Genomic DNA, 25,779 nt, shown 5'->3' on the forward strand with positions numbered 1-25,779 from the left:
AGAATTTGAAAACATAAAATGGGTTCCATTTGGAAAATGTATACCAAGAGTTGAGTATACAATGCAAGTCATGTACAATGATTATTTGCTATGATTAACTTCTTTAATAAGGAGGGAGAAATGTAATTGAGCCACCTGGTGGACTACTGATGTATAGAATAATAAAGCCATATGCAGTACAGTTCTTACCAGAAGCCATGTTGTGCTGTTGTATATCTATGCTGTGTCTCCCAAATCCCTACAGTTCCAACTTGGCCTACTTCATGTCCTGGAGTCAGATCCCTCATTGCCTCTTTCATTGTCAGAATGAAAATGCACTGACCCAGAGAGCAGGCCTAGACACATTGTAAAAACTCTTCCCCTTCTCTGCCACTGACCCCAGTCTATTTTGGGGTAATTAAAGTCACCCAGTATTATTGCCCTGTTGTTCCAGCATTTTCACTATTTTATCTCCATATCTCTTCTTCTATCTCATTTCACTGCTCAGCTGTTCCCGATGGAATTACAGTTCCTTCCTTATTCCTTAACTCTAACCAAATAGATTTAGCTTTTGAACCATTCACTATATCACCCCATCTTCCAGTGATGTTTGGAACTTTTGATTAACACACGTTGTGCTTTATTCCCTACTCTATCCCTCAGAAATAAAAGCAACCAGAAATGATCAGCTCCTATTCCTCCCCTAGCCTAAGCCACACCTCTCTTAATGCAAATAAAGGTAACGCCACTTCGGCAGACTGCCGTGTGGAAGGTGCTGTAGACCTGGGACAGCAGCAGTAACGGCCCTGAGGTCTGGCAGTGGAAGGAGAGGGTTTAGTGAAGGCTCCACTCTCTCCAGTTCATGCTCAGAACTTACCTGCTGAAGGCCTCGGTCTCAGCCAGGGCCTTCAGTGGATCTTTGTTGCTTTCTTCAGAGCTCTCCCGACCCTTTCAATGGAGCTCTCAATCCTGCTGGTGCTGCAGCAACCTCTCTGCTCACCAGGGTTCTCCACTTCACACTGGTGGACTCCCTTTTGATGGAGGAAATCCCACCAGGTCCTGATGTGCAGAGAAAGTTACCCCCAACCCAGGGAAATAAGTCAGGGCAGATTCAGAGTGGGAGGTCCTGTCCCATCAGAACTCCACCCAGAAGAGGAGAATCCAGCCCTGTGTTATCTTTACCTGGCCCTCGAGGAAAGGTTTCAGTAACACCCCCAGGTAACCCACAGCAAACCCTATTTACTAATGCTGCTCGGTTACCAGACTATCTTAAGCTGTCGTAAGATTTCCATTCAGTCTTCGAAAGCAAGTAAAGACTCGCAGTGAACTTTGCTTAAAGGTGAAGCAACTTTATTAATTTAACAATGAACAAGTGAAAATCCACAGTGATTTAAGACAGTGATAAGTTTACTGTAAGACCAGCACCTAAACTCCTCAGAATAGTAAAAGTATTAATAAATCCCAACTCCAAGCTCTCCTCTCATCTCTTGTACTTGACTCAAGGTCTGTATAGGATTCGTCGAATCTACCTCTCATTCAAATATCATAAATTCAATCACCTGAAACCTTTTAAGGCAACTGACAAACTGGAGAATTATTTTCCTCCAGGAGGAATTTTAACTTTCCCCAATCATCGGGAAACGAGCAGGGGAGCAGTTAAATGGAGTGGTTCCACTTCCCGCTCCTTTTCTGCCAATTCCCCATTTTAAGGCTGTTGCATTTTCACTGCAGTTGATGCTCCCGCTCCTGTACATGGGATCCTGATGGTATTTTAACCGCTCCTGAGTGGGGTCCCTGCCGCGGCCGCCCCGCCAAATAAAACTGTCGGGAAAGCCAGCGAGACCCTCTAAGCTCAGTGAAAAACTATTTGAACCACAAACAGTGAAGATCACACAATCTGAAACCCTTAAACAACACTCTGAGAAATAGTGACTGATAGTTCTTGTCTAAATTTACCCGATCTCTCCTTAATCATTTCAAACATGGGATGTTTTGAATGGAAACAAAAAGGGGGATAATTGTATAAATTTGTGCTCCCAGCACAGAGCTTCAGCTGTTGGGAGAGCCTTTGGGAATTCAGGGCTATGCTCCATATGATATTCCCTGGGGAACACAAGCCTGAATTCCTGATATGTGCTTCAGGCCGGCAAAGCTCTGCACAGAGAGTGAATTGTAAAGTTATCAATCTGGTCTTTGAAATAGATGGTAGAAACACAAATGTTTCTTTACAACACCCAAATTCCTCGAGAGGGGGGCCGTGCACATCCCAGCATAAGTGCCGGCATATGCCCAACTGGGACTTTGGATGCTGACCCCACCAATGCCAAGGACAGGCACCCATGTCACTGGGGCCACATCTGGGACATCTGGCATAGGCATCAGGCTGGAAAGCCTGGTAAGGGGGCCAAGCTGGGGGGCAGGGTGCTAGTCGCTCCCTGGAAACAACCAAATGGTGCCCCCAGCAGCTCCCTTACAGGGTCCATATTAAATGTTTATTTTTTAATTCTGATCTTCTGGGGGTTCCAGGCCTCAATCCTGCCCTGGGCCCCAGGTGGGCCCCACTGAAGCTGGTTGTCAGTGAACATACTACTGCCACCCAGACCCTGGGTCCCACTGAAGGCCCAAGATGGATTAACTTTGACATTAAGAGTCTCCGCTGCCAACCCCACCCCCAACTGTGCTGTTGGCCGTGTTTGGGACAGGTGGAGGCTGCGCCCCCAACAGGCCATAGGGGAAACAGCAACAAACGGCCAGGAGCCGGTGTGTCTGGGTCCGGCCGAGTTGTGGCTGTTCTGGAGAACTCCCACTGACGTGACGATGGGAGTACATCAGAACGGCGGTGGATTTTCAGGGCCATTGTTTACAAATTAAACAGAAATTTCCCTTGAAATGTTCACAACTCAGAGATAGTAAGAAGTTGCACACGGTTAGGCGCTTCTGTAGAGTCCGGCCTGTTTCTGTATCTTTCCCCTCTGTGTTGCTCCAAGTATGGACCCCAATCAGGAGCTGATGTGCAAGCGGCAGAAATTTTCTGTGAAGAGAAAAATTAAATGTTTAATAATTTCTGCCTGATTTTTATCCTCCATTAACATCGAACGAGAAAAACCCTGATCCTAATCAGATTATCCCGCTGTTTGTTCCAACAAGGAAGTCAAGTTGTGGAGGAAGGTTCAGGTGGTCCCAATATTTAAAAAGGGGAAGAAATCTCACCCGGGGAATTAGACCATTAGTTTAATGACAGCTGTGAGGAAATTTCTGGAAGGTGTTAGAAGGGATGTGAGTTATGATCACCTGGAGAGTCCGGAAGTTAATGGAGAATCCCAGAATTACTTTAGGAAATAGTTGGATGTTAGAAAGTATGGGCGAAAAATTGACTCGCTACTTTTAGCGCCGTGGAAAATTTAGCGCCCCCGCGACGGAAATTGAGCGGTTGCGCCCCAAGAGGGAAGCAGGGCACTACTGGAAGCACCCGGCCTCCCTCTTGGGGTGCTGCGAGGGAATATCACGCTGTGGCACATTGCGCCACGTTATTGCAGGCCTTCCTCCCCTTCTTAAAGGAGAGGGGACTTGCACAGCATGACCGGGGGCCCAGCGCGGCCACCGGGAATCAAAATGCCGGTAACAGAGCCCGGCACTTGTCTTGAGTGGAGCGCAGCCGGCACTCTGCGGTGGGGGGGGGGCGGCTAAGAAGGCCGGGGACGGGAGCAGAGGCAGGTGTTGGCAGGCGGCCAGCAACAAAAATGGCCACCCGGCATCTTGCCTTTAAATAGCGCCGCCCCGGCTGCAGGTAGGCCCCCCTGACCCCGGCAGACATAGCATCCGGTGGTAATTCAGGGGGCGCTACCGAAAATAGCGGCGCTAACGGGAGGCGCAAAGCAACCACATTTTTCCCCCTATTTCTTTTCGCAGGGAATCGGCGCCCTCTGGAACAGATCACTGACGTGAGCAGAGAATGTGGATTCCCTGCAGTCATTCAAACATTCCTGAGAAAGGAGGACATTTCGGCTGCGATTTTGACAACCGAGGCAGGTCCAAGGCGGCCGTGATCGGTGTCACAGTCCCAGCCCGCACTCTCCAAGTTATTTTCCATTGATTAGGCTTGTCAAGCCCATCCTGTGAGGTTCACGGCCAATTAAATGGAAGCTGGTCTGATGACGTCATTTGATGATGCGTCATCAGCCGGTTTCCTTAAAGGGACCACGGCCACATTCATCTTGACAGTTCTGCTGTCAGTGTTCTGCAGCATTAAGGTGCAGTAAACACTGACATGCACTGCACAAAGGTACACAGCTGCACGCAGGATCTCGCATTCGTCCATCCTTATGCTTATGGAGGGAGTCACAGCATGCAGGGTGGTTCTCTTTGCTTCCCATGGGTGGAAGAGACCTCCCCAGGACACCATCGTAGCCTGGTTGCACATTGCTCAGGAGGGCACAAGCAGGGATATTGTCAGGAGGACAAGGCTGCAGTGGTGCAAGTGTTTCAATGATCTCAGTAGATCATGAAATGCTACTGCAAAGCCACACTCAACCTCATCCTGCTGCACCACTCATCACATCACCATCACCCTGCCTTCCTTCCCTACTCCTGCACATTCTTACTCACACCAAGTTACCTTGTACCTTCACCCATCCCTCTCTATCATTATCACTTTCCCATCTCACTAGCCACCCCTCACACTCACCCTTATCCTAGTGCAATCATGCCAACTAACAACACACAAGCGTAGGCACTTGGGTGTCTTTTGCAATGTCCATGTAAATTTTCCATGTTAATGTGGTGCCAAACCTTTATTTTCAACACTTTGCCTTATTGGACAGATCTGCGCTCACCTTTGGAAGTGTCTTAGTGAGTTCCAGTGAATGTTGAGACATAACTTCCCGCCCCCCCTCCACCCACAAATGTTATGAGTGTGAAAGGAATGGCTTGGACATTGCAGGAATGCTTTATGGTGCTGGTGTGGGGTGATTTGAAGCTGGGGCATCATGTGGCAGCCAGGGTGTACAGCATCAAGTGAAGTAAATCTGACCATGGTGATGCCATCGCTGGCCTCGCGGGCAGCAATGTGGTCGGGTGCTGATGGCCTGTGCCCTGTGCAGCATCAGGTGATTGCGGAGAAGGTTTGTGTTGTTGTTGGTGTGCCTGGTGATGTTGGTGTTGCGGCTGATCGTGGAGGGATTCAGAGGACTAAGGTGAGATTTTTTCAAGGGCTGGAATGTTGCTGGAATAAATGGCAGCTGAAGTTGAGATGACAGTGTGAAGGAATAAGCCATATAACCTATACACCATTGTATGAAAGATTTCTGGCCTTATTAATACATGACAAACTGGGTCTGGAAATCTAGAAACCTAACGATGGAGAAGCTGTGAAAGCATTCTGGCTATAGAGATAAGATAGTTGTTGACACTGAATCAATAACCTTATTGAAACAGAAGGTTAAAGGCTCCGGTAGGCTGAACCTTTCAGAATGAAACAATGGTTCACCCTGGACACGGTGCTCTAATTTACACCTCATAAAGAAGCACATAAAAGTAAGAAACATCTGCCTTTGTAAAAATGACACCAAGTAAAACACATCTGCCGTTATACCGTTTTTTATGGTAAACTTAGAACACCTAGAGAAGAGACATAATTCTGTAATGCTACCAGCTGAGGTGACTGTAAGAATTGCAGAGGTCAGCAGAAAAATGACTAGAGATAATTAACTTACATAAGCAGAAAACCTTAAAGGAAATACCACTGGGAAAGGGTATAAATATTGAACTCAAAAATGGGATAACAGACTCGCTTTAAAGGGGCAAGGCGATTCTCAGCTTCAGAGGCGGCTCTGTTAATCTCCAACTCTTTGTACCATGGGGATCAAAGGTATTTGATTTTGGTGGATATCCTGAGTAGAAAACTAAGAACTGTAAAACTGTAGCGAAGTTAAGATTTGAGAGTAAGTTTCTCTGATAATAGAATTGTAAGCTTTCTCTTTTTGGAACTGTTAATGTTGCGATTGACTCACCAACTGTAAATTGCATGTTGGTTCTTTAATAAATCTGTATATTTTTAGAATTGTCTCACATAAGACTTCTGTATCAAACTCGCAAACTCAATCTCTGTACACTCTTTGGTGAGGAGTTGCAGAATTCTGGGGGAATTTTCCAGACCCTCATAATATCCAGAATGTTACAGTCTAGCTAATCTTATTAAAAGTGCTATCTGGAGGATGGTAACATTTTCAGGTTGTTCCTTTCTTTTAGGGAGAGATGGTCCAGACCTTTAGACTCAATTAAGCGTCTTTAGGATTCGGCTACCTCAAACTTTAGTTGAAAGTGAACGTCTGAGAAATACGCCTGATCTGGGGTAGCCCTAAAGTGGCTAGGACTAGTAATTATCCCTTCAACAGAAACAATCTGTCAATGGTGAGAGAGCTTGCTCTAAGGAAGTGACAGTGGATCGAGAGTTTACTGCTAACACTTGCAAACTGCATACAGCTCAAAAGTGTCATCCAAGCTCTTAAGGCTCAAGCTTCTCACATTGGAAAGTGACCAGCTGTGAAATGATGGCTTTCATACCACTTTTGCAGCTGACACCTAATCACAGCAATGGAGAGAGATAGAGACCCGGCCTACTTAGCTGACATGATCTCCAAACGATGTGAACCTCTTTAAAAAAGTGGTAAAATAGAAATAGAATTTAATTATCTTAAATGCCTCCCCCGTCGCTTCGTGTCGGGTCTGTTCTGAAATCGCAGACCCGACACCTTGGAAACGTTCTTTGGAGGCGGGTTCGGAGCGGGCTCCCAACCCGCTGAAACACATTTCATTTTGACAGCCGACCCACCTCTAAACCTACATTCTGAACACCGGTAAAATTCAGCCCTTCCAGTTCAAGGGTGCACCTTGTGTGACAGCTGATAATAGTAGGATTGATGAGATATCACACTCTCTGCAGCTTTGTTAATTGTCGAATGGGGTCAGAGAGAAATTACACAGAATTTTACTGTTTGCCTCGAGATATTATTTCTTTGAATTTCTGCCTTTCCAGGAGATGTGTCACTAAGGGTGGGGAGGGGGCAGGAGATTGTGTGACTCGGGGTGGGGAGAGGGCAGGAGATTGTGTGACTCGGGGTGGGGAGAGGGCAGGAGATTGTGAGACTCAGGGTGGGGAGGGGAGGGGAGGGGGCAGGAGATTGTGTGACTCAGGGTGGGGAGGGGGCAGGAGATTGTGTGACTCGGGGTGGGGAGGGGGCAGGAGATTGTGTGACTCGGGGTGGGGAGGGGAGGGGGCAGGAGATTGTGTGACTCAGGGTGGGGAGGGGGCAGGAGATTGTGTGACTCGGGGTGGGGAGAGGGCAGGAGATTGTGTGACTCGGGGTGGGGAGGGGGCAGGAGATTGTGTGACTCAGGGTGGGGAGGGGGCAGGAGATTGTGTGACTCGGGGTGGGGAGAGGGCAGGAGATTGTGTGACTCAGGGTGGGGAGAGGGCAGGAGATTGTGAGACTCAGGGTGGGGAGGGGGCAGGAGATTGTGTGACTCAGGGTGGGGAGGGGGCAGGAGATTGTGTGACTCAGGGTGGGGAGGGGAGGGGGCAGGAGATTGTGTGACTCAGGGTGGGGAGGGGGCAGGAGATTGTGTGACTCAGGGTGGGGAGGGGGCAGGAGATTGTGTGACTCAGGGTGGGGTGGGGGCAGGAGATTGTGTGACTCAGGGTGGGGAGGGGGCAGGAGATTGTGTGACTCAGGGTGGGGGGGGCAGGAGATTGTGTGACTCAGGGTGGGGGGGGTGCAGGAGATTGTGTGACTCAGGGTGGGGGGGGGGTGCTGTGTTGGGTCAATGGTGTATGGGGCTGCACCGTACCTGACTGGGGTGGACTTGATGGACCAGATGGTCTTTCCCGTCCTTTATCTATTTAAAGTTGTAAGTATGAAACCTCTTAGGCACAATATTGGACTCACCGAGCTCACTTTGTGTGGTTCAAGTATTTTGGGATAAACTGTATAATTATAACAAGTATTACTGTTTCAACAATTAAAATATATTCAAACCCAAACCCAACTCATTTTGAACCTGCCCACATCCGGTTTTAACAGAGGTGGTTTGGGGGCGGGCGACCAACCTGCTCACAGATTGCAGGTCAGTCATTAAAAGCTTTTAAAGTGGCTGCAGCCTCCGTTTTTTCCAAGCGTTCTATTTTTAACTTATTTCGGTTGCGTTTCCCTGACCTCGGGAAACCCTGCAGGTAAAAGGAGGTGAGAAGGTCTGGATCCATGAGGTAAGGGCCTTTACAGCACTGCCTATGGGCCAGAGTATCTCTTCCCAGCCCAACAAGCTACCCAAACCCCCATAACCACCAGCTCGCACCCCTGACCACGTAAAAAACTGCAGAACGTTTGGGAAACCCGTACTTCCGAGCTTCCCATCCATAACTCCTCCCCGGCTCGGTAAATATCGGGGCCCATGTCTCTGTCATCAGACCCACACAACGTATTGCAGCCAATACAGCTCAGTAACTTGATCTATTTCCTTTATTCAGGCGTCTCCTAAGGACATACAGCCCCAGTGGGTTTGTACTCTGTCCTTTCACCTCTGGGACACTGGGATGAAATATCACTCCTTCTGATGGCTGCAACTGAAATGAGTTTGTTCCAAATATTACTGGAAGAATAATGGTGAGTTCACGGTGCCCTCACTCATTAATGTGTAAAAAGCCCAGCAATTTGTGGTGAGGAAGAGAGACGCCATGAGTTGTGAATCGCCCTAAAATGCTGGACAATTTTCACCGCTCTGCCGTTAGCCTCGCAAAAACAGGAGCTCGCCATCAACCTCCCCATCAGTGTCAGGAAATTGCTGGATTTGTGCCGTAAATACGAATGAATTTTGCAGCAGCCATTTTGGGCTGGTATTTCATGTTGTAAGGTAGGGTGACTATAATTTCTAAACCAAATCCGGGGACACACAGGGTGGGAGCACAGCAAAGTAGCCAGGATGGAAAATGTAGATTGTGCAGCGCAGCGAGGCAAAGGTTTTTGGGGGGTAAAATGAGATTGCTTTGCGCCTCTCGTTAGCGTAATGGGGCGCAAACTTTCCTTGTGCTCTCTGACCTATATGTGCGACAGGCTCAGGGGGCGGTTTTGCAGCAGCGACGACGCTATTTAAAGGGCAGATGTCGGGCGGCCATTTTTATTTCGACCGACTGCCAGCACCTGCCCCCTTCACTATTTGTATGCAGGATGCCGGCCGTGATCGCTCAGCCCAGCTCTCCTCTTGAGTGCCGGGCTGTGTTCACGCACCCCGCTCCCGTGGTCTGGCAGGGACCTGGTGCGCGCTGCGCTAGGCCCCTTCCCTTTAATCAGGGGAGGAGGTCTGCAATGATGCAGCGCTACAAGCCAACACGCATGGCATTGCTGCATGTAGTGCCGGAGTAGTAGCGCACCAAGAAGGAGGTGAAGCACTTTCCACCTTGGGGAGCTACTACTGAATTTACGGTGGAGGAGTGCTAACTTTTTCTGTGGTGTATGTAACCTGTTCCACCTTAAGAGAACTACCTTAAGAGAGGTACTACTTTCTCTTGGCTGCTGTATACTGTAATACCGGTGGTGACCACACCGGTATATAAGTGTTATGCAAGGATTTGCTGGGCAGTTCAGCCCTGACCTTCGAATAGTAAAGACCTGTTAAAAGTTATTCTTGTTGTCTGTGTCCAGTGATTGATCCTAAACCTAACTGGGACATACAGACTCAACAGTGGCGACGAGTCCGATCTTACCCTGCGGCAAATTTACATCCAAGGCAGCTTCGTCCTCAAAACGGGCATCGAGAAGAGGCATCCGCCCTCATCATCCTGCTGAGCACCATCGCACGGGAGGCATCGAGAACCCGGGTTAAAAAGAAAAAGAATTCTGACCACGAAGCCCTCCATCAGCGACAGGCAGTGTTCATCCCTTCTACCATGGTGGTGGGTAAGCCGATCAGCGACACGAGCAGAAAGTCGGCCGCGTTGACTGTGGAGTAGGGGAGGGAAAATGGAGGAATAAGGGCGGAGAGCTTGACCACGGCCGGTAGAAAGGGCCGGGCTGCAATCGAGGCCGAGAGGCGCAGCGACTGGGGCAGCTTAAGGCTCGAGAGCCGCGGAGAACTCAAACGCAGCCAGTGTACAGGACCGGGCTGCGAGCGGGGCTGCGAGGCAAAACAGCATCGGGGAGTTGAGAAGCTTAAGGCACGAGAGCCGCGGAGAATTCAAACGCAGCCGGTGTAAAGGACCGGGCTGCAAGCGGGGCTGCAAGGCAAAGCAGCGTCGGGGAGTGAGAACCGCTGGGGAGGCGAGAACGGCAGCAGCAAGGCAATCGCCATTGCAGCCAGCGGGGGAAGAAGGCAAACGCGGGAATCCGCCATTGTAGTCGGCGGGGGAAGAAGACGAGCGCGGGAAAGACCGCCAAGCGCGGGAAGCCGCCATTTTAGTAGGCGGGGGAAGAAGACAAGCGCGGGAAGCCGCCATTTAAAAAAAAAAAAAATTTTTAAACTTGCAAGGATGCCTAAACATGGGAGCATTAATACCTTTGATAGTGATGTCGAAGATTGGACCACGTATGTAGAACGCATGGAAGTTTATTGTAAAGCAAATAAGGTACCAGATGATGAGAAAGCATTAACCTTATTAAGCTCAATGGGGACGAAGACATACGGGCTATTGAAGCACCTTCTATCACCAATTAAACCGGCGGATCAGACCTTCGCGAATATTGTTACTGTCCTGAAAAATCATTTAAACCCCACGCCGCTGATGATAGCGGAACGATTTAAATTTTACAGAAGAACGCAGTTGAAAGACGAAAGCAACGCTGAATTTTTAATTGAACTACATAAGCTCTCGAAGTACTGTCAGTTTGGGACAGGGCTAGCAGATGCGCTGAGAGATAAATTTGTGTGTGGATTGTTAAAAGAAGGAACACAAAATCGACTGCTTGAAGAGAATGATCTTACGCTTGATAAAGCTGTCACTATTGCAGCATTGCAAGAAGCCGCAGCAAGAGGCACTGCGGAAATGCAGCTACAGTCACCGGAACTCTGTACCAATCAAATGGTCTTGAGTACAGTAAAATGTTATCGTTGTGGAAAGACAACACACAATCAGAACCAGTGCTGGTTCAAAAATCAGGAATGCAGAAAATGTGGCAGGCTTGGTCACATACCTAAAGTATGCCGGTCAGGAAAGAAGACCAGCAACAAAAAGTCACCGCAGGAAAAGTACAAAAAGGTACACAAGGTGATAGAGAACAGTTCGAACGAACAGAAGTCAGATTCAGACGCCAGCAGTAATGAACTGGGTAGTCTAAGAGTACACAATGTTGATAAGGAAGCAGACCTCCAAACAATTTGGGGCACACTTCAGATAGCAGGAGTCCAAGTGAAGATGGAATTGGACACTGGATCGGCATTGACGGTCATGAATAAGAAAGATTACAAAAGGTTATTCCCACATATTCCCCTACGGGATACGGAGATTGTATTGAAAACATACACGGGGCAAAGAGTATACCCCATCGGGAAGATAGAGGTAAAGGTGGTCCACAAGGGCAAAGAAAGCCGAGGAATGGACTTATATGTGCTACCTGAGGGAGGTCCACCACTACTGGGACGGGAGTGGATTAGGAAAATAAATATGGACTGGCAATCCTTAAAAGCACTAACGGTAGATTCCGGTACAAAAGATGTCAAACCTAAACGATTGTCCAGAATATTGGACGATGCTAAAGAGGTGTTCCAACAAGGACTGGGAACACTGAGAGGAATTACGGCAAACATCAAGATTGAAGAACATGCAAACCCGAAATTTTTCAAAGCCAGACCGGTACCTTATGCAATACGACCTGCTGTGGAAGCTGAGCTGGAAGGGCTAGAACGTTCAGGAGTACTGTCTAAGGTAGACTGGAGTGAGTGGGCCATGCCCATTGCCCCAGTCATGAAGCGTTCATCGAGCAACAAGCCGGGGGAACTGGGGAAGGTTCGCATCTGTGGTGATTTCAAGATCACTGTTAATCCGGTGCTTCACACGGTGCAGTATCCACTTCCACGGATTGAGGATATCTTCGCTTCATTGTCTGGCGGGAAACACTTCACCAAGATAGACCTGGCGCAGGCGTACTTACAGATGGAAGTTGAGGAAGAGTCACGCCAGTATCTCACGATCAACATGCATAGAGGCTTGTACCGGTATAATAGACTGGTTTTTGGAGTGGCATCGGCTCCAGCAATTTGGCAGAGGGCCATGGAGCAGGTATTACAGGGAATTCCAGGTACATAATGTTACCTGGACGATATTCTGATTACAGGAGATGATGACGAGGAACACCTTGCAAACTTGGAACTGGTGCTCACCAGATTGAAAGAATATGGTCTTCGAGTTAATCGCCAGAAATGTGAATTCTTTCAGAAGCAGCTCTCGTATTGTGGTCATGTCATTGACCAGGAGGGGCTTCATAAGTCTCCTGACAAGATCGAAGCTGTTGTGAAGGCTCCCGCTCCGGATAATGTATCCCAATTGAGGTCGTTTCTAGGGTTGATTAACTATTACCATAAGTTTCTGCCAAATTTATCCACGGTGCTGCACCCGCTGAACGCTCTTTTGCAGAAGGGAGTACCATGGAAGTGGAGCGAGGACTGTAAGAGGGCCTTTCGCGAAAGCAAGGCATTGATCACCTCAGAGGAAGTGTTGGCTCACTTCAACCCAACGCTGCCTATTCGTTTGGCTTGTGATGCTTCTCCATATGATATTGGGGCAGTACTCTCACACAAGTTGCCAAATGGCCAGGAGAGGCCAGTTGCGTTCGCATCCAGATCATTGACCTCCGCTGAGCGCAATTATGCTCAGATAGATAGGGAGGCTCTCAGCCTTGTGTGGGGAGTAAAGAAGTTTAATCATTACCTGCAGGGCCAAAAGTTTACGCTTCTGACAGACCACCAGCCGTTGGTATCCATTTTTAACCCTAAGAAGGGTGTTTCGGTGATGACAGCACAGAGACTCCAGAGATGGTCCCTTTTCCTAGGGGCACATCAATATCAGATAGAATTCAAAGGTACAAAGCAGCATGGTAATGCTGATGGGCTGTCGCGCCTGCCACTACCTACAGAGGAGGAGGCACCGACGGTTGACCCTGTTGAGGTATTTCACTCGACCATCATCGAATGTTTACCAGTCACCAATGCAAGTATTGAAAGAGAAACCAGGAATGACCCGACACTGTCCAGGGTCTACGAAGTGACAGTGAAGAGATGGCCAGCACATGGTGATCCACTGTTACCGGCATTCTCAGCAAGACGAGAACAGCTGTCCGTCTGTCAAGGAACATTGATGTATGGAACAAGGGTAATTATCCCTCCTAAGTTAAGAGAGAGAGTTCTAAAGGAACTGCATGAAGGTCATCTGGGGGGAGTCAAGATGAAAAGCCTTGCTAGGGCTTATGTGTGGTGGCCGGGTATCGACCAACAGATAGAGGAGCTGACGAAAAGCTGCTCAGGATGCCAAAAAGTGCAAAATGCACCTCCGATTGCACCGCTGCATCCATGGAAATGGCCTTCAACCCCATGGCAACGTGTACATATTGACTTTGCTGGTCCTTTCATGGACTCCATGTTTTTAATTGCGGTGGACGCACATTCTAAATGGCCAGAAGTGATTAAGGTGACTACCACTACCTCGGAAAAGACGATCGCGGTGTTAAGAACGATATTTGCGAGAAATGGATTGCCAGAACAAATATGTTCAGACAACGGACCGCAGTTCGTGTCAGAAGAATTCCAGAGATTCATGAAGAAGAATGGGGTGAAACATTATACCTCTGCCCCATATCATCCGGCTACAAACGGGTTGGCCGAGAGATTTGTACAAACATTTAAAAAAGCAATAAAGGCCATGAGCGAAGATCAGATTCCACTACAACACAAGGTGGACAAATTCCTACTGGCATATCGAAACGCCACTCATGCAGTGACAAACCAAAGTCCTGCCATGATGTTCTACAACAGAAGGTTGCGGTCCAGGTTGGACTTGTTAAAACCAAATGTGCGGAGGGAAGTTGAAAACAAACAGTTCCAGCATATAAATAACAAGACCACTCGGAGTTTCGAAATAGGACAACCAGTGTTAGCCCGGGACTATAAAAACGAGAAATGGCAATCTGGAACAATTCGGGCCAGACAAGGACCCCTGATGTACACGGTAGATATTGGTGAAAATGTAATACGGCGTCATGCTGACCAACTGGTAGAATCGAGAACAAGGGTCGAACCCATGGTTACGGCAGAGACAACCGTGAAAGAAGTTAGTGAACCTGAAGCATCTACCTCAGAAGTGAATGTACCTGATGATGATGTCCAATCCATAAGAGACCAACTAGATGAGTCACCCCAGCAACGAGAATCAGAGGTCCCTGAAAGGCGTTATCCAACGCGAATCAGGAGGCCTCCTCAGAGACTGAATCTTTGAACTGTTTTGCATGAAGTTGTATATATATATGTTATTATGTTATGTTAAATGGGGATATAACTGTTAAGCTAAAAAGGGAGGATTGTGGTGTATGTAACCTGTTCCACCTTAAGAGAACTACCTTAAGAGATGTACTACTTTCTCTTGGCTGCTGTATACTGAAATACCGGTGGTGACCACACCGGTATATAAGTGTTGTGCAAGGATTTGCTGGGCAGTTCAGCCCTGACCTTCGAATAGTAAAGACCTGTTAAAAGTTATTCTTGTTGTCTGTGTCCAGTGATTGATCCTAAACCTAACTGGGACATACAGACTCAACATTTTCCACCCAATTTCTCCCCCTTGTTATTTTGATGCAAACTGAATCTGCAAAAAGCAGCACCAGAACTTTCAGTCTGAATAACGCGGCCGCTGTTCACAGCATCTGCCGGCTGCAATCAGCAGCTTCTCCCCCTCCTCACAGCCCGACAAACACCCACACCATCTCAGGCCACGGTGCACACTCTGATCCAGCTCCCGGGACATCCCCGCGGCCTGGCTCCAGTCAATGCGCATTAGTCCGGTTACCAGCCGCCCCCATTACTCCGACAATTTAGTTCCAGGGCCGATTTCTCTTCAACCGAATTGCACAGAACGATCCAGGGATTCGGAGCCGGGCGGGAGAGGGGGCGAAGTATGCGTACTGCGGCCACAGAGTGCGATGTCTGCATAAATTAAAACCCCTCAGTGAGTCCACCCCTTCTATTGGTTGAAAACATGAGATTGACACCCCTCCCACCAATGGGAATCCGCCCTACTGCACAGCCCCGCCCGCTTTACTGAATGATCACATGGCAGTTGGGGTCACATGACTCCTGATTTGAACCCGCTCATATTCGGGGACGAGTTTCCTGAACTGGGGACATTTGTTGCCCGGTGACATAATTCCTCATCCGGGGACTGTCACCGGAAAACGGGGATGTATGGCCACCCTATTGTAAGGACCCTGTTCATGATGTGATTTATGGTCCTGACATGAAACTCAGCCTTGGTGGCTCAGAAAGGGAACAATTGAAACTGGTGTCTCATTCCTGCAGGTAGTAAATTGTTCTTAGGGATATTTTAAATTTTACTTTTTTTTCTTACTTTGCCTTTCTGTCTTTTTTTCTTTCTCTCTCTTAATCCAATCATTCTTTCTTTCCCTCACTATATTTCTCTTTCTGTATCTACTTTGGCTCTAATTCACCCTATTTCCTTTTTGCTCTGTTTCTTTCTCTATCCTTGGTAAAGGAGAGAAACCATTGGACCTGATGTTCAGAAAGTCCCAGATGCCCTGTTGACCTTGCCGTGATCAAATCACATTTCCAGTAAGTTGCTTGCTGCGAGATGCCCCGCTCCTGCAAATTCCACGCGAATCTCCCAGGTGTCGGCTCTGTCAGCGGAGAACTGACCCGACACCAAGCGGCGGGGGAGACAATTGAGCTCATTAAATGGCTTGGTATGAGCCAATTTAATGGTATTTTGAGGCTTCCTTGCAATTTCACATTTTCCCCCACAGGTTACCCGCTGCTCGGGGAACACGCCAGCTCACCCTGGCATGAGTTGTGTCTGCTCTGATGTTTCTGATAATAGCTGAGAGCTGCAGAAGTGGTGTAAAGGATGCCATGTTGCAGATGGTCAGTTTCAGAGTGGGGGAGGGAAGTTCTGTCTCAACATTCACTGGAACTCAGTAAGACACTTTTCAAGGTGCACACAGATCTGTCCAATAAGGGGCAGTGTTGAAAATATAGATTTCACTGTATGATAACACATTACCAGAAACTTCACATGGACATTGGCTAAACCTCTCAAGTGCCTACGGTTATGTGTTGTTAGTTGGTATGCTTGTATTAGGATGAGGGTGAGTGTGAGTGGCGGCTAGTGAGATGGGGAAGTGATAATGTAGATAGAGAGGGTTGGGTGGAGGTGCACGGTAAGTTGGTGTGAGTAAGGACGTGCAGGAGAATGGTATGGAAGGCAGAGTGATGGGGGTGTGTTGAGTGGCACAGCAGGGTGAGGTTGAATGTGGCTTTGCAGTAACGTTTCATGATCCACTATGACATCCCTGCCTTTGCCCTCCTGTACAGGCTGTGCTGAAGTCCTGGGGAGGTCTCTTCTGCCTTGGAAGGGAAGAGAACCTCCCTGCATGCTGTGATTCCCTCCATAAGCATATGGAGGGAGCCATTGGAGAGCCTGGGTGCAAGCGTTCACCTTTGTGCAGTGATTGTCAGTGTTTGCAGCACCTCAATGCTGTCAAAAACTGACAGGACAACTGTCAATCTCAATGTGGCCGTGGTCCCTTTAATGATGTCATCAGACCCGCTTCCTGTTAATTGGCTGGGAAGCCTGCAGGGCAAGCTTAACAAGGCCAATCTACATAAAATCACTTGGAGAGTGCGGGCTGGACCCGGAAACCAGCTCTACCGCCACCATCCCGACAGCACTGAGAAAATCACAGCCTATATTTCTCTTTCTGTATCTAATTTGAGTCTAATCCACTCTATTTCCATTCTGATCTGTTCCTTTTTCTATCATTGGTTGAGGAGATAAACCATTGGATCCGACATTCAGAAGATCCCAGATGTCCTGTTGACCTTGCCGTGCTGTTATCAAATCACATTTCCAGTAGTTTGCTCGCTGCGCGATGCCCCGCTCCAGCAAATTCTGGCCCTGTGTTTTATTTAACATCCCAGTTATTAGAGTCTGTAGCCCCAGACCAAGGAGACACTCTTCTGTACCTGAGGCACATTGTTAGTACTGAGTAGATGGCAGCGTCTCGATTTGTATCTGTATCTGGCTGTGATATTCGTGAACTTGGAGTTCTTGATGCTGACACCAGAACAGAGGTTTTCCAATTGATCTGAGTGGAATGATGGCAATAACTGATTAAAGTAAATGGGTGAGCACTGTGTTAAAAGGACACCGATCGGAAACTCTAGATTCGGGGGTTTAAAATAGAAAAGTTGTCCATCACTCTGCACTGACAGCGGTACTCAATGAGCCTAAAGTTCACTTATAGGTGGAATTCCATGGGTCACTCAGTGAGAGATTGGCTGCATCTCTGGAGAAATAGTGTAAATCACTAAAAGTAATAATTTATACCATTTCTCCAGGCTGCTTGGTGAACTTCTGCCAAAGTAACAGTGAAAGATTGGGAGAACTTCACAGAAATTCTGCCCCATTAACTTTAAAAGATGTCAAGGTGTTTTCTTACCTGACACAAGGTGGAGCCCTCAGATTGGGCAATTTTCACAATGGCGACAATGGGAATCCACAGAATACAGAAGATTATTGTTAAGTCTGTGCGTTATAGTGAGAATTACTACACAGACCACAAGAGTAAATTTTAACAGGTCTCTACTAGTCGAAGGTCAGGGCGGAACTGCCCAATAAATCATTACACAGCACTTATATACCGGTGTGGTCACCACCGGTATTACAGTATACAGCAGCCAAGATAAAGTAGTGCAACTCTTAAAATAGTTCTCTTAAAGGTGGAACGGTTACATACACCACAATCCTCCCTTTTTAGCTTAACAATATATATTCCCCATTAACATAACATAATAACATATATACACAACTTCATGTAAAAACAGTTCACAGATTCAGTCTCTCTGGAGGCTTCCTGACTCGGTCCGGATAACGCCTCGGTGGTGTAGTAGTTTTCAGTGGTGTAGTAGGTTCTTTTGGCAAGGTCGATTCGGCTTGAATGCCAGTGTCGGGTTCATCTGATTCCAGTATCACCGGATCCGAGGTAGATACTATGGGTATTTCTGCTTCATCATTAGGCGTATAGAGTTGTGGAGTAGGTTGTCCCTTTTCGGATGACTCTATGATCTGGTCAACATGGCGCCTTATTATGCTTTCACCAATGTCCATGGTATACATCAGTGGTCCTAGTCGTGTGCAAATAGTTCCAGGCTGCCATTTCTCGGTACGGTAGTCCCGGGCCAAAACTTGTTGACCTATCTGGAAGGTTCTAGTTGGCCTTTCATTCATGCCTTGAAATTGCCGGTTCTCTACGTCCCTTCTGATGTTTGGCTTGATCAAATCCAGCCGGCATCTTAGTCTTCTATTGAAAAACATCATGGCGGGAGTTTGGTTTGTAACCACATGTGTTGCATTCCTGTACGCCAACAAGAAGTTATCTACCTTATGTTGTAGATTTATGTCTTCATTACCCATGGCCTTTATGGCCTTCTTGAAGGTCTGGACAAACCTTTCAGCTAATCCATTGGTGGCGGGATGGTATGGGGCGGACGTGTAGTGCTTAACCCCATTGTTTTTTAAGAACTTCCTGAATTCTTCGGACACAAATTGCGGTCCATTACCAGAACAGATATGTTCCGGCAGCCCATTCCTGGCAAATATGGTCCTTAATACTGTGATGGTTTTTTCCGTGGTGGTGGAGGACATCTTTATTACCTCCGGCCACTTGGAGTGTGCATCCACCACGATTAAGAACATTGAGTCCATAAATGGACGAGCAACGTCGATATGTACCCTTTGCCATGGAGATGAGGGCCACTCCCATGGATGTAGAGGAGCTTGTGGTGGGGCGTTTTGGACCTTCTGGCATCCTAGACAGCTCTTGGTCATTTCTTCGATGTCTCCATCGATACCTGGCCACCACACAAACGCTCTGGCTAGGTTCTTCATTTTCACTCCACCCAGATGCCCCTCATGAAGCTCCTTTAGCCATTTATGCTGGAGTTTGGGTGGAATCACCACTCTGGATCCACACATCAAAGTTCCTTGGTACACGGACAGCTGCTCTCTTCTTTGCGAGAATGCTGGCAACAGTGGTTCGCCATGTGCTGGCCATCACTTCACCGTTAAATCGTAGACTCATGAGAGAGTCGGGTCATTTCTCGTTCCTTTTCGATGGTAGAATGTGTTACTGGTAGACATTCCACTATGGTTGAGTGGAACATCTCCACTGGGTCCACTGTAGGCGCCTCTTCTACCGTTGGCAACGGTAGGCGCGATAAACCATCAGCATTCCCATGCTGTTTTGATCCTTTGTATTCTATGTCATATTGGTGTGCCCCTAGGAAAAGGGACCACCTCTGTAGCCTTTGCGCTGTCATAATGGAAACGCCCTTTTTAGGGTTGAATATGGATACCAACGGCTGGTGGTCTGTCAGCAGTGTAAACTTCTGGCCCTGCAGGTAATGATTAAACTTCTTTACTCCCCACACCAGGCTGAGAGCCTCCCTATCTATCTGAGCATAGTTGCGCTCAGCGGAGGTCAATGATCTGGATGCAAATGCGACTGGCCTTTCCAAGCCATTTGGCAACTTGTGTGAGAGTACTGCTCCAATACCATAAGGAGAAGCATCACAAGCTAAACGAATAGGTAGCGTTGGGTTGAAATGAGCCAACACTTCCTCTGAGGTGATCAATGCCTTGCTTTTGCGAAAGGCCTTCTTACAGTCCTCGCTCCACTTCCATGGTACTTCTTTCTGCAAAAGAGCATTCAGCGGGTGCAGCACCGTGGATAGATTTGGCAGAAACTTATGGTAATAGTTAATCAACACTAGGAATTACCTCAACTGGGATACATTTTCTGGAGCGGGAGCCTTCACAACAGCTTCGATCTTGTCAGGTGACTTGTGCAGCCCCTCCTGGTCAATGACATGACCACAGTACGAGATCCGTTTCTGAAAGAACTCACATTTCTGGCGATTAACTCGAAGGCCATATTCCTTCAACCTGCTGAGCACCAGTTTCAAATTTGCAAGGTGTTCCTCATCGTCATCTCCTGTAATCAGGATATCGTCCAAGTAACATTGAGTGTTTGGAATTTCCTGTAATACCTGCTCCATGGCCCTCTGCCAAATTGCTGGAGCCGAAGCCACTCCAAAAACCAGTCTATATATCGATACAAGCCTCTGTGCGTGTTGATTGTGAGATACTGGCGCGACTCTTCCTCAACTTCCATCTGTAAGTACGCTTGCGCCAGGTCTATCTTGGTGAAGTGTTTCCCGCCAGACAATGAAGCAAAGATATCCTCAATCCGCGGAAGCGGATATTGCACCGTGTGAAGCACCGGATTAACTGTGATCTTGAAGTCTCCACAGATGCGGACCTTCCCCAGTTCCCCTGGCTTGTTAGTCGATGAACGCTTCATGACGGGAACAATGGGCGTGGCCCACTCACTCCAGTCCACCTTAGACAGTACTGCTGAACGTTCTAGCCCTTCCAGCTCAGCTTCCACAGCAGGTCGTATCGCATAAGGTACCGGTCTGGCTTTGAAAAATTTTGGGTTTGCATGTTCTGCAATCTTGATTTTTGCCTTAATTCCTCTTAGTGTTCCCAGTCCCTGTTGGAACACCTCTTTAGCCTCATCCAATATTCTGGACAATCGTTCAGGTTTGACATTTTTTTTTCCGGAATCTACCGTCATTGCTTTTAGGGAGTGCCAGTCCATATTTATTTTCCTGATCCACTCCCGTCCCAGAAGTGATGGACCTCCCTCAGGTAGTACATATAAGTCCATTCCTTGGTGTTCTTTGCCCTTGTGTATCACCTTGACTTTTATCTTTCCGATGGGGTATACTCTTTGCCCCGTGTATGTCTGCAATACTATCTCCGTATCCCGTAGGGGGATATGTGTGAATAACCTTTTGTAATCTTGCTTATTCATGACCGTCAACGCCGATCCGGTGTCCAATTCCATCTTCACATGGACTCCTGCTATCTGCAGTGTGACCCAGATAGTTTGTAGGTCAGCTTCCTTACTCACATTGTGAATTCTCAGACTACCCAGTTCCTTGCTGTTGGAGTCTGAATCCGAATTCTGTTCATCCGAACTCTTCTCAGCCACCTTATGTACCTTTCTGCACTTTTCCTGCGGTGACTTTTTGTTGCTGGTCTTCTTTCCTGACCGGCATACTTTAGCTATGTGACCAAGCTTGCCACATTTTCTACATTCCTGGTTTTTAAACCAGCATTGGTTCTGATTGTGTGTTGTCTTTCAACAACGATAACATTTTGTTGTACCCAAAGCCATTTGATCTACGCTGAGTACCGCTGCCTTCAGTTGCTTTTCCGCAGTGCCTCTCGCTGCGGCTTCGTGCGATGCTGCAATAGTGACAGCCTTATCAAGTGTAAGATCATTCTCTTCAAGCAGCCGCTTTTGTGTTCCTTCTTCCGACAATCCACACACGAATTTGTCTCTCAGTGCCTCTGTCAGACTTTCCCCAAACTGACAGTATTTCGCTAGCTTACGCAGTTCAATTAAATACTCCGCGTTGCTTTCCTCTTTCAGTTGCGTTCTCGCATAAAATTTAAATCGTTCCGCTAACATCAGCGGTGTGGGGTTCAAATGATTTTTCAGGACAGCAACAATTTTAGCGAAAGTCTGATCCACCGGTTTAGCTGGTGATAGAAGATGCTTCAATAGCCCGTATGTCTTCGCACCCATTGAGTTTAGTAAGGTTAGTGCTTTATCTTCATCTGATATTTTATTTGCCTTACAATATATCTCTATGCGTTCTACATACGTGGCCCAATCTTCAACATCGGGATCGAAATCGTTAATGTTACCACGCTTAGGCATCCTCGCAATCTTCTTGAGGAACAAAAAGAAATTTTTCTTTTATTTCTTTTTTCAAAATGGCGGTTTCCCGCGCTTGTCTTCTTCCCCTGCCTACGAAAATGGCGGTTTCCCGCGTTTGCCTTTCTCCCCTGCTGGCTGTAATGGCGATTGCCGTATTGCTGCGTTCGCCCTCCCCAGCAGTTTTCAAATCATGCCTCCCAGCCCCTCTTGCAGTCCGGTCCTTTCCCCCGGCTGCGGCTGAGTTCTCCGCGTTTTTTTTTTTTTTTTTTCTCCCACGCCTTACGCTGACCCGGCCGCTGTGCCTCGCGGCCTCGGTAGCTGCCCGGCCTTTTTCACCGGTCGCGGTCGAGCTCTCTCTCGACGCTGTTGCATCTCCCAGCCCGCTTGCAGCCCGGTCTTTTACACCGGCTGCGTTTGCATTCACCGCAGCTCCCGTGCCTTATGCTGCCCCAGTCTCAGCGCCTCTGGCCCCGACTTCTGTCCGGCTCTTTTCCCTGGCCGTGGTCGAGTTCTCCGCCCTTATATCCTCCGTTTTTCCCTCCCCTACTTCACAGCCAACGTGGCCGACTTGCTGCTCGTCGCTGATCGGCTTACCCACCACCGTGATAGAAGGGATGATCACTGCCTGTTGCTGATGGAAGACTTCGTGTCAGGATTCTTCCTTTGTTCTTCAGACCTGCGTCTTTTCTCAGCAGGATGATGAGGGCGGATGCCTCCTCTCAACGCCCGTCAACTGCCTTGGATGTATCTCTGCCGCAGGGTAAGATCGTACTCGTCGCCACTGTTAAGTCTGTGTGTTATAGTGAGAGTTACTACACAGACCACAAGAGTAAATTTTAACAGGTCTTTACTAGTCGAAGGTCAGGGCGGAACTGCCCAATAAATCATTACACAACACTTATATACCGGTGTGGTCACCACCGGTATTACAGTATACAGCAGCCACGATAAAGTAGTGCAACTCTTAAAATAGTTCTCTTAAAGGTGGAACGGTTACATACACCACAATTATCATACACCAGCCAAGTGCTGTTGCCCAGACAGGGTACTCAACAGCTCCATATGTTGGTGGGGCAAATGTTGCTAAGGACCAGATTAAGATTGCCTGAATGAAATGATTGCACAAAGCAAGATCAGGAACAGAATGAGATAGATTATCTGCAGCTTGATTATTTTCAATTTAAATCACTAAAAGATGTAACATCTCCTTACTGCCAGCAAGCACGGAGAGATAAAAAACCAACACGCTCTCCACCACAGCCAGAAGACCCAATTCCTTTTCCCAATCATCATCTCAATATCCTTGATGAATCGGTTTACCCCTGTGAACAACAAGAAAGCAGGGATACACAATCATTTGGTTTGTCCTGTCTATAGTGCAGTTTGGGCTGAAGATGTTTGGATAACAGGCCCATCAGCAATTAGCAGGAAAACAGCCGCAGAAAATTTACCCCAACAACAACCAGCTGTAACCCAGCAAGAACAAGGGGTTTGGGTCACGGGTGAAGGATGCAGAAGGCACTGCCTGTCTCATACTGGCCTTTGTAATCACTTGGGGGAAGATCTTTGATAACTAAGGATAGCACTTTAATCCCCAGTTATCTTCAGATATGAAGGGCTATCTGCATCACATCACCCTATTCATTTGTCTTGATTCTTCTGAAGATCCATGCAAGTACTTTTTTAAAAGTTTCCTTATTTCATTTTGTTTCAGTGCTTTCCCTGTGGCACTTACCATAGATCCAGCTTAGACCGATGAGTTCCAGGATTGCAGCTACAAGAATGCCCCATCCAGCACAGAAATGATCAATTAAATTTATCCAGTATATCCCAGCCTAAAAAGAAATTAAATATAATCTTTGAAAATATGCTGGATAAGCAAATTATAAAACTCTCCATTCAGGATAAGCAATGTCTGGGACACTAAATCAGCACCTTTACTCAATGTTAAAGCAATAAATCCTAACTTGACTACACTGTCACATTGCTATCTCTCTAGTCCACCATAACTACAGTTGGAATAAAAATACTCACTAATCAGATACTCCCATGCGGCTGTTAATGTTTGAGATATTCACACACCCAGTAACTCTGATCCACCTCTGGCATCCTATCCCGTGTCTTGAAATTGGCCCAGATGAATTACATTGTCCCATTGCCATGGTGATGTGGGTAAATGCAGCAGCCAGTTTAGAGACCACAACATAATTCCGGATGAGTAAGGCCATTCAGCCCATCTTTATTCAACCATTAAGGGATTGCTAACATCCCACCATTGCAGCATCTGATTATTTCTTCAATGATTCCAAGGTTTTACCTCCACTGCTCTATGAGAAAATTAATTCCACAGGGAGGTCACTCTTTGTGTGTTGAAGAATTTCCTGACATTCTGTAATCAGAGATTGGGGTCTACAAGACACAGGCCCAGAAATTGGTGTCGGGGGCTTCCCGCGGGTGCAAGCCCCCGACCTACACTTGCATAGCGCGCCGACAGTTGAAGCCTGGCCCTGCGTGGATTTCCTGTCAGTGGCCCGGTTCAGCTCCCGGCGCACAGTGCTTGCGTGATCCTGCGGCGTAGTTAGTTCGATGAGCCGGCTGGGATCACGTGAGCACTGGGCAACCAATCGGAGGTCGCAAAAGTTCATTCATGAGTTTGATAGTAAGATCTGTCAAACTCATGAAAACTCCGGGCGCCCAAAACAGTACTTAAATTCAAATAAAAGTTTTAAAAAATCCCACTAATTAAATGAACTATTAATAACTGTAAAAATCTAATTTAAACAATAATTCAAATTTTTGAAAAAAATAATTTTTTAACAAATCGGGCCTAAAAATAAAGTCTTTAAAAATAATAAACCTGTGGAAAAAATGTTCTAACTTTAATTAATAGACCACTTACCTTTTAAAACTAAGTACTTACTGTAGTGTATATACCTTTAAAGGGAGAACTACTTTTTACAGCTCCTGTATACTGTAGTACCAGCAGTGACCACACCTGTATATAACCCTGAGTAGGGATCTGTATAGTTAGTTTTAGAGTAACCCTCATCCGGTAAACAACTGTTGATTGTTCTCTGCAGTCTCTTGTCTAGTTATTGAAGGACACACAACATCAAGATACACGGATTTAACATTGGCGACGAGAAAATTCGAACCTACCTGCAACTCTGCAGAAGGAAATTCCATCATTGCTGTGAATTCTGTTGTAAACGGCTCTTTGACAAGGAGATAGTGAAGAAAATACTGCTATTTCTTCAGAGAGTCCAGAAGCACGGGCGTCGACCATCCAACGGAGACTCCAGTGAAATGGGCTGGCAACAGGTACGGCGCAGACTCTTGCCGCACAGCGGCGGCTAGAGCCAACCGACGGCACAGAAAAAGGCCGAGCAGCGTCGACGGGAGAAGAGAGAGGGTAGAGCGCATAGGGCGCAGCCGGTGTTCAGGACCGAGCGGCGTCGACGGGAAAAGAGAGAGGGTAGAGCGCACAGAGCGCAGCCGCTGTTCAGGACCGAGCGGTGCCAATGAGAGAGAGGCGTGCAGGAAAATGCGCAGAGCGCAGCTGGTGTTCAGGGAGCGAGCAGCGTCAGCAGGGAAGAAAGGAAAGCGCGGGAGACGCCATTTTGAGCCGCAGCGGAGAAGAAGGGAGAGCGTGGGAGACGCCATTCTGAGCCGCAGCGGAGAAGAAGGGAGAGCGTGGGAGACGCCAATTTGAGCCAGTCTAACCACACCCAGGGATGCCGAAGAG

At 47.5% G+C, this 25,779-nt stretch overlaps 1 pseudogene; it reads right to left on the minus strand.

Moving 5' to 3' along the window:
- Positions 1-1,318: 1,318 nt before the first annotated feature.
- The window catches only part of LOC147124922 (sodium- and chloride-dependent neutral and basic amino acid transporter B(0+)-like), a 643,543-nt pseudogene continuing 619,082 nt past the window's right edge, over positions 1,319-25,779 (minus strand).

This window comes from Somniosus microcephalus, chromosome 1 (assembly GCF_052327205.1).
Source record: "Somniosus microcephalus isolate GS21.2 chromosome 1, FLI_Smic_1.0, whole genome shotgun sequence".
Lineage (NCBI taxonomy): Eukaryota > Metazoa > Chordata > Chondrichthyes > Squaliformes > Somniosidae > Somniosus > Somniosus microcephalus.